Source organism: Acinonyx jubatus, chromosome C2, assembly GCF_027475565.1.
Source record: "Acinonyx jubatus isolate Ajub_Pintada_27869175 chromosome C2, VMU_Ajub_asm_v1.0, whole genome shotgun sequence".
In the NCBI taxonomy this organism is placed as follows: Eukaryota; Metazoa; Chordata; class Mammalia; order Carnivora; family Felidae; genus Acinonyx; species Acinonyx jubatus.
The window spans coordinates 87066053-87075822 of NC_069384.1; the positions used below are offsets into that span (position 1 = coordinate 87066053).

Below are 9770 nucleotides of genomic sequence, written 5' to 3' on the forward strand. Positions count from 1 at the left end.
ATCTTACTCCGCTAATTAAAGCAGGTCAGGGCTGTGTCCCTTCGGTAGGTGAATGTTGTCAATAACATCAGCATGAGTCACGAATTCGTCCACTGCTTGTTTCAGCCATTCAGGGGATTTCAGCTCAATCTATATGTGGTAGACCAAAGGATCATTCAGTTTAATTGGTTCTGTAGATGGCGCATTCTTGAAGGAACAGCAAATGTTGTTTGGGGTCTAATGTGAAGAGAAACAGAAGAATGGCTGCTGCAAAATGGAAATACAATAATTTCTTGCCTCCCTTCTGAAATGTTGAGACATTAATGAGACTGTACCCATAACATCATTAGGCTCCCTAGAAGAAAGCTGCTATATATGCCCTAAACCTTTTCCTGCTTAGTTACGGTCATCACTGCTGGAAATAGTATGGGACTTAAATCTAAAGCTCTAGACCTGAGTCCTGGCTCTGCCTGTAATTACTTGTGAAACTTTGGGCAAATTACTTAACCTTTCTCAGTTTTTGTTTCTCCATATTTGAAATGAATATTTTAATATCAAATAAGAATTTTGAGAATTAAATGAGCAAAAGCACATGAAAATGGATGGTAAGCCATAAAAAGTATACAAATGGTAGTTATACTCACATATCACTAGAAATTCAATACCACATTTGTATCACAAGATACCAATGGTTCCCAAAGTGTGCTCCATGGAAACTTAATGCTACAGATGTTCTCTAAAAAGTGGATTTTTAGTATTGGGGGCACATTTATTTATTGCAAAATAGCCTCTGAGTCTTGGGAGATGGTCTATTCAGTCGGTAATGAAATGTGGCTCTAGGTTTTCTGTTTTATGAGGCTCATGGTCACACAATATGCTTTCCTTTCTCTTTGTACTCCAGATCCGGTTTCAAAAGTGTATGTATTGTCTTTCCTGGATGGATCACTTCCATCCCTATTGATTCTTTTGCATTCTGCTCTCTTGAACCTTAGCCTCCTCCCATAACCCCTTTCCCCTCCCAGTGTATGCACACAGTACAAGGGACAATATGGATAGCAATTTGGTTTTTCCTAGTCTTGGAAAAAGAAGTAAAAAGAGCAACTAAAGCTGGAGTCTATTGATTTGTTTTTTATCCTAACAGTCCAGTTTATTGCTAGATCCCCTTTTTTATATAGCATTTTCAATCATTTTCTCTAAAATTGCTCATAAGAGACTTGTCTAACTTCCTTTATTTTCCCAGGTCCCTTCAATCTAAGGTCTTTACATCATGCATCTTGAGGTTCTATATCTTCTGGGTAAAGATCTTTTGTCTCTTTTGAGAAATATATGCCTGCTTCTAAAACTAAAGTAGCCACCTCTCAGAGGTGGAGAACAAAGCTTGAAGGGTAGAAAAGATGTTTTTCATTTTTGTATTAAAAACTCAATACTCTGGCTTAAACTTGCTGCAGGCAAGCCATGTATTTGATGTTCTAAGGGTGAACTACATAGTTCTGCTTCTATGCATGGTGCCACATCCCACATTCCACAAACAGGTTCCACTTGCGACATCTGATTGAAGTGGAACGTGTTCCAATCTTAGAGTCATAGGATTTTTAGAGCTGTGAGTCCACTTGGCCTATTATACTATATATCAAGAAAGGTATCACATATTTTTAACAGCTTTCTTCTGACGTCCACTGAAGTTTTAGAGAAAGTGTCTATTGTGAGCTATGAATAAGAAGCTGAGAAAGAGGAGTCAGAAAATATGAGACTTGGTTCAGCTAATATATGGATCCATACTAGGTTGGCTTTATATTGACTCCTTAATTCATTTATCTATTTACTTCAATCATTCATTTTTTAAGTATCATTTGGTGCAAAATGCTAGGGGAGTTGGGCATCGCCTAGGTTCAGAATGACCTGTTTGCTGCACACTTGGAACCTTTAGCCCTAATCGTGTTCCTATGGCAGAATCAGGCACAGCACTCTTTGTCTAGGACCTCCTCTGAATTCTTAGCATAGTGCTCCTGCAGCTACTCAACTCCATCAGAGTTGGCATGTGAGAAAAAAACAAAACAAAACTATTGACCATCTCTCACCTAAGTGGTAAAGATTATAATATTTAAATTACTGAGCCATGGGGTGCCTGGGTGTCTCAGTCTGTTGAGTGTCTGACTCTTGATTTCAGCTCAGGTGATGGTCTTACAGTTCATGGGATAGAGCCTCACATTGGGCTTTGTGCTGACAGTGTGGAGCCTGCTTGGGATTCATTCTCTCTCTCTCTCTCTCTCTCTCTCTCTCTCTCTCTCTCTCTCTCTCTCTCTCTCCACCCCTCTCCCTGTCCCTCTCCCCCTCTCCTGCCTCCCCCTTCCCTGCTTGTGCTCTCTCTCTCAAAATAAATAAATAAACAAAAAAGATAAATAATTGAGCCACTATGCTAAGCATTTCACATACTTTATCTCAGTTAATCCTTACAACACCCTGTAAGGGAGGTAAGATTATCATTCCTTTCTTACAAATGTGAAGCCTGGGGCTCAAAGTACCTTGACCATAGTCATGCCAATATAGCTGGAAACTGAATCCAGGCAGTTTGAATTGAGAACCAGTGTCCTGGAAATAGTTCTTAGAAAGGGTTTCATATTAACAGAGAACTTAGAGTTCACTTGTAAGTGGCATTAATGAAAATAGAGTTGACATTACTATTTTGAGTTCCATTTACAACTCTGACATTCAAAACCCTCTTGATTCTAAAAAAATTATAATGGGAATAAAATACCCCTATCACAGGATTTTAGAGGAGATAAAAATGAGATAAATCAGCATATATGCAAAGTTTTTATAATGAATGACCTACAAATGGACACTCAGTAAACGTTGGATTGCTCTCTTTCTTTCCTGAAGTATATAAGGGAAAGTAGTGGATTCTCATATTTGCTCTGTCTTCTTTCAGCTTAGGAAATAAGATCTTTTGTCCTTCTGAACATTGGGATAGAGCCCTTGTGCCCCATTGAGATGATGGGAGACAGTCTGCCTACAGAAATGTCAGTAAGTCTTATCATCTCCATAGAAAAGCCACAATCATCATAACATATGTCTATATATCTCTATCTCTATCTCTATCTCTATCTCTATCTCTATCTCTATCTCTATCTCTATCTCTCTCTTTTAGGATATACATATTGGCCTAAAAGACTTGATACCTATGAAATATAGGTTCTTCTGAGTTGAGCAGTAGTTGATGTTGTTGTCAGCCATTTACATTTTAACATTAATTGAAACTTCTATGAGATGGCTTTGTAGGGGGTCAGGATCAGAATGCATTGGTTTATGAGACCTTGGATAATATCCCTATGGAAAAAAGGAGAAAAAATGTAGGTGGTAGAGTGTTGAAACATGTCACCCACTTCTGGTCATGCCCAGGGTTGCTTCTGCATCCCTAATTGCCCACACAGCCTATGTAATGATCGATTTCAAGGTACACATGTGTGTGGGGAGAAACAACAGTCTGGGTGCAAGGATATGACCTGTGTGGTATTTGGTGGCTGTAGAGAAAGAAAGAGGAGGATTAGTCTGTGACTTTACTTAAATATGCCTTACTTTGAGTCTGACATCATTTTGAAAGACTGGCTTCCTATTGGCAAACTGCTGGAACAGCCTTGGTGTATACCCTTGGGAAGTGGCTTCATATTAATAGTCATCCCTGTATTCCATCAAGGCCAGCAAATGACCCAGTGGCTTAAATTCTTCTAGTGACCAATTTCAAATGTAGTAAGTGAAAGATTGTTAAGAAACAAAACTGACCTCTAAACAAATCACCATTAGTCATAAGCCTTGCCTGAGGAAGTAATCTCAATGAGAGGTATTCACGACTAAAGGAAGAGTGTGTAAATGAGTCTTAACATGAGACAACTTGGGTTCAAATACCAGCTTCACCATTTCAAATTTGTGTGGAACCTATTGTTTAAGTCCTTTCTTTTTTATTTGTTAAAATTTGGTTTAGTGTTCTATTCCTGAGAGAAAGAGAGAGAGAGAGAGAGAGAGAGAGAGGGAGGGAGGGAGGGAGGGGGAGAGAGAGAGAGGGAGACACAGACTCTGAAGCAAGCTCCAGACTCTAAGCTGTCTGCACAGAGCCTGATGCAAGGCCAAACCCACAGACCTTGAGATCATGACTTGAGCAGAAATTGGATGCTTAACTAACTGAGCTACCTAGGCGCCCCTTGTTTAATTCCTTTAAACCTGTATTTGTTAAACAGAAATATTAATATGTATCTTTCTTATTGCTGAAAAGACTAAATTAGAAGAATAAGTGAATATATTTGGTATATTAAAATGATATGTTTTGGCCCTTTAGCTAAATGGCACTTGAAGTGTTCTGATCTATTCCAGGGGCATCTGGCATAGAAGTATATATGACAATTCTGTGATCTCCTCACGACCTGAGGACTCCTTGGAAAAAGGGCTCCAGGCAAGTGAGTTTAGGAAGCATAAGATTGGTCCTATTTCTGTCGTTAAGTGGCATTTTCATGGAGAACAATGAAGCTTATGCTAGACATCTTGTACACCATCTCTGTGTCTTAGGACCACCTCTTGTTGTCAGTAGAAAGCTCAGTAGCTTTTCCACCAATTCTCTTTTTAGCAACAGAAGTTGCATTAATCAATGAAGACACTGAACTAGGAGCCTGGAGATCTGAGTTTGCAAACCACAGAGAACTTCATGGGGCCTCTAATTTCTTACTTAGAAAATGGGGACTTAGAAAGAAATGGAGGCAGATAATGTTCTCCAATCTACAATTTAGCTCTCTGAGTCGTCTATTTTATTCAGTCTTGATTCTACTTGACTGTCCTAACTCCTCATTTTTCTATCCTTGTTTATATCTCTATAAAAATGGACAATTTTTCTTCCTTGTTTTGTTTTTTAAGATTTTGGCTTCCTTTAGAGAAGAGACACTTTGTAAATGTGAAATAGAATGCTAGGACTATTTAAATGTAAGACAATCTTATTCCAAAAATATTATATTGTGATAGAGATTCTTTTGGTGAATATGTATGAAAATTCAATTATTTAATTCTGTATCTATGTAAAAATGTGTTTCTCTAAATGCATACTTCTTTAATGAGGATAATTGGAGTTTCGAAAATAAGCCTTTATGACAGTGATCTCACTATTTTCTTATGTTGGTGATATTCAAGTTTTCTACTCTAGAGGTCACTATAATGTTAAAAATGGAAGACTTTTCCATGATAAGATCTTAAAAACAAGGTCCTTAAATCTGAATCTCACATAAAACTGAAAAAAGAACTCTCTAACCACAAAAAGACACTTGTAAAATGATGATAATCCCAAACAGAATGTCCAAAGGGAATTAAACAGTGATTGAGGTTGGTGACTGAATTACATGCACAGAATACTTCCTCAAAGTTATATAATCTTGGGAACAACATATGATGAGCAGAAGGTGGAAAATAATATAAGAGAAAACTAAACAAAAGAAAGTCATGAAGAGGCATCAGATAGAGTGGGAACAGATATTGAAGATCATATTGAGAAAGTCACTTTGCAGATTCTAGGGTGCCTACATGATATTTAAATAACAGTGACAAGAGAATAGAGGAAAGAAATACCTGCATGCACATTAGGAGGGTCTACATTTTACAAAAATCACTGGTCTTCAAAAAGCCACATTCAACTCTTACCTCTCATTCTCATCCCATGGTCCTGCTTCCTTGTCTGTCTAGAAATCCAAGGCAATAGCTGTGATAGACTTTCACATACAGCCTTGCAGACTAGTTTATATCTGTCATCAATCTTGCTTCTTCTTGCTAGTATCAGAAGGAAGGATACACCACTTTTTGTTTAAATCTAAATTCTTTCAGTGTTTATGGCCCCATCTCCTCCCTGCTCTGCCAAGATTTTCTCCATTAGACATTCAGCTTCTTCAGTGGATATCTTTAACCCTATTTTTAATTTTTTTTTAATTTCCTGGCTCATCTTCCTCAGTCAATAAACATGTTTGAGCATTTCTTTTTTTTTAATTTTATTTAATTCCAAGGTAGTTAGTATATAGTGTAATAATGGTTTCAGCAGTCAAACTCAGTGATTCATCCCTTACATATAAGACCCAGTGCTCATCCCAGCAGGTGCCCTCCTTAACGCTCATCACCCACTTATCTTCTCCCCCCTCCAGCAACCTTCAGTTTGTTCTCTGTATTTAAGACTCTCATATGGTTTGCACCCCCCTCTCTGTTTTTAGCATTTCTTATCCAAAATAGGAAGAAGAAAGAAAAATGAACCCAAAAACCCTTTATCTTTTGATCTTGCTTACTGACTATCCATCTGGTCCTCCAAATCTCTGGTAAAAATAATCTATAATCTCTTCTAAATTCACTATTTAATTCACTACAGTATAATGTTTGGCCTCACCATTCCTCAAACTGGCCTTACTGAATGACCTTCTAATTGACCAATTCAATGGATATTTTTTAATCCTGCTTTGTATACTTTCCTTTGCATTTGACATTACAAATTATATCCTTGAACTTTCTAGTCTTTTATTTTTGGTGACATTTTATTCTTCTCTTTTACATATATACCTCCGGTCTTTGCAGACTGCTCTTATCCACTGAGCGCTTCATTATTAGAATCCGCAAGTCACTCCCAATATTTAGAAGCCTTCAATGGCTCTCCATCACCATCACATAAAATCAAACCTCTTGATATGGCATGGCAGGCATTCCATAATCAGATGCCTTGCCTAACACAGTACCTTGAGCCTAAATTTATAAATATTTGCAAAAGGAAAATATGTAAAAATAAATGCATATAGTTCTTAAATTTTTAGAGTTTTCACTAATTTAATGTTTTCATGTGTCTATTCAAACTTGGACCATGAATCACAATTTTTGTTTGGACAAATTAAGTCTCTAAATGTTTGGCTGATATAAGGTAATAAAATATAGCTGTAGTGAATCATGCCAATCTATCCACTTAAAATAGGAAATGCTTTATTTTGGCATATGGGGCTTCTTTGGGGAACTTACCTCCTATAATAACATATGGCCAAGTTTTGAGCATGGAATTAATTTTTGTCACTATCACATTCCAAGAATTCTAAGTATCATTTACTCTTCTTTCCTTAAAAGACCTAATAATGTTATATTTATTGAACCTAGTATTCATTTCAGCCATGAAAATGGTTATTTGCTTTGCTTTTTTCATGTATTATTCAGTATCTATTACACCTGGTCAGTTTTTCCTGGTGCAAAAGCAATCATTGACTATATATATATATATACATACATATACATATACATATATACATATATATATATATACACACACACATATATATACACACATATATATACATATATATGGTTGTGTTTCAATAAAACTATGAATACTGAAATCATATAATTGTGTCATAAGATATTACTCCTGCTATGAATTTTTCAACTATGTAAAAAATTTTAAAAAAAGAAGAAGAAAAGAAATTTAGCCTAATAGGCTATACAAAAATAGGCAGTGGGTGGCCAGGTGGGCACTGGAATAAGTTAGCCTGGCATAAAAACTGGACTCTGTAATAAATGTCAGGACTTTGAATACGCCATTTAACCTTTCTGAGTTTTTTCCTTGACTTTAAAATGGAAATGATATTACACACAGGGTTTGGTGAGAACTAAAAAATACTACATGAGGATATGTGGACACAAAATATATTCCTACTAATTGAAAAATCCACATGTTAGGTATTTTTATCTTACCTAAAATCATAGTAATTCCTGATAGAATAAGTGTTTACCGGGTGCCTGGGTAGCTCAGTCAGTTATGCATCCAACTTCAGCTCATGTCATGACCTCATGGTCCACGGATTCTGTGTCTCCCTCTCTCTCTGCCCCTCCCCCACTCATGCTCTGTCTCTCAAAAAAAAATAAACGTTAAAAATTTTTAAAAAATAAATGTTTACTTTTCTTTAGTGTCAATAGCGATAGACCTTTTTAATATAATGAAGCCCATTGTGCTTTTATCAACGTTCAGTGGGTTTTGCTCTTCTGAGTGACTCTCAACATTCACTCACAGATGACATTTACCTCTGTTCATGTTCTTCATTGTGTAGTGTTTCCTTGTTTCTTTGAGAAACAACTTACCAGGAGGTTTATGAGATGTGAGAAAAAGTTACTGGGAAACTTTACTACTTTATTTTTGACTTAGGGTAGTAAAATGATCAACAATAATTTTTTGTCGACTTTCAAGGGTTTTCTTTCACGTTTTAAAAGTACTTGTAACTTCACCACTTTTTGAAATGTTTTCTGATATTATGAAGTTTAAAAAATATATTTTATAAAAGTATTTTGAGCAATCAGTTCATTTAGAAATAGTAGAATGGCAATACCCGATTTATCTATACCTGCCAACCGGTTTCTGGGGCTGGAATCCTGGGAGCTAGGGGAGAAAACAGTTTTGTGGGAGAGTCTTAAAACTGGGAGACTTCCTGACATGTAGGCATCATTACCATTCAGATTATTTTCACAGAGGGTGGGCTGTGTTTGGTCTGCCATGGGAGAAGGAAGCAGCAGCAAAATGCTGATTTCTCCTATTCTCTGTTATTTTTCATGTCACGTATGCAGCGTGGGGGTGAATGGGACAGAGCATCTCTCTTAATCCCACCTCCCTTCATGGATGCCCCCCACCAGGACTCCCCAGTAAGTCCTGTGAGATGAAGATTTTATCCTGGTGTTCTGGCCAGCTTCCATCTGGCCAAAGGCATTTTATCTAAATATTTCTAAGGCGCCTATCTCTGCAGCATTGAAGTGCTCAATTAGATATGGGCTAAGTCTTTGTAGCATATCAGTCTGCACTGCTGAACAGCTGCTGCATTCCAACAGAGGGTGAAGTCATCTCTATATATAGAGCATGGCAAGCTGTTTGGAACAGCAGATTTAAGCAGGCAAATGCACACCTGAGCTGTAAGGCAGCCAACTGCCCAGAGTGATAGAAGGGTCTGGAAAAATCTTTTCTTTCTGAAGGGGCAAGTGGCATGGAGACCACAGGGTCTTTTATTCAGCTTTTTTTTTTCTATAGCTTATAGCCTCTCCTAAGTACTTTTTTCCCCCCCTGTAAACTCCACAAATACACTGTCTACAAAAGTAGCTTTATTTTCTTCTGTGATTTTCTCTTACAACTTGTTTGTTTATGGATAAAAATCTCATCACATATTGGTCAGTATCCAGGATATTGCCATTTAGTAAATATCACTGTTGCCGCGAAGCCACTGTGCACTTACTCATTTCATGCCTGTTTTCCCTGTTGAATTGTAAGCTCCTCACTCCTGATGCATAATACTTGAATAAGTACATAAATATTTAGCATTGTGACAATTCACAATCCCTCATGGAGTATGATGTTCTGGTCCCCATCAAAAGGCCTAATTATTGCGCCTTCCAAAGTGATCAGCAAAAGATATGAAAACATTTCTGAAATTTTTGAGTTGGTTCTCAGAAGGCTATAGTTACCAGTGAAGTGACTGATACCTGGCACTGGAAGGATCCTGGGAAGTTGTCTAGGTGTCTCTCTCCTCTCTCTCTCTCTCTGTCTCTCATGGGCTGAACATAGGTTGCTTTGATTTGAAGAGAAGGACAGGATGAATAGCTAATTGTGCAAAGATGCCTGGGCAAAGAAACAAGATGGAGGTGGCCTTGGAAGTTTCTGGAGTTCCATCCTGGCTCAACCACTTCCAAGCTGTACTACTGTGGTAAAGTCATAGAATGCTAATGGGCCTCAGTTTCTTCACCTAACAAATGGAGATAATAAGCCC

General features: G+C 37.4%; 1 pseudogene; it reads right to left on the minus strand.

Moving 5' to 3' along the window:
- Positions 1–8514, minus strand: part of LOC106973869 (inositol 1,4,5-triphosphate receptor associated 2-like) — a 77600-nt pseudogene extending 69086 nt beyond the window's left edge.
- Between the last annotated feature and the right edge of the window lie 1256 nt (positions 8515–9770).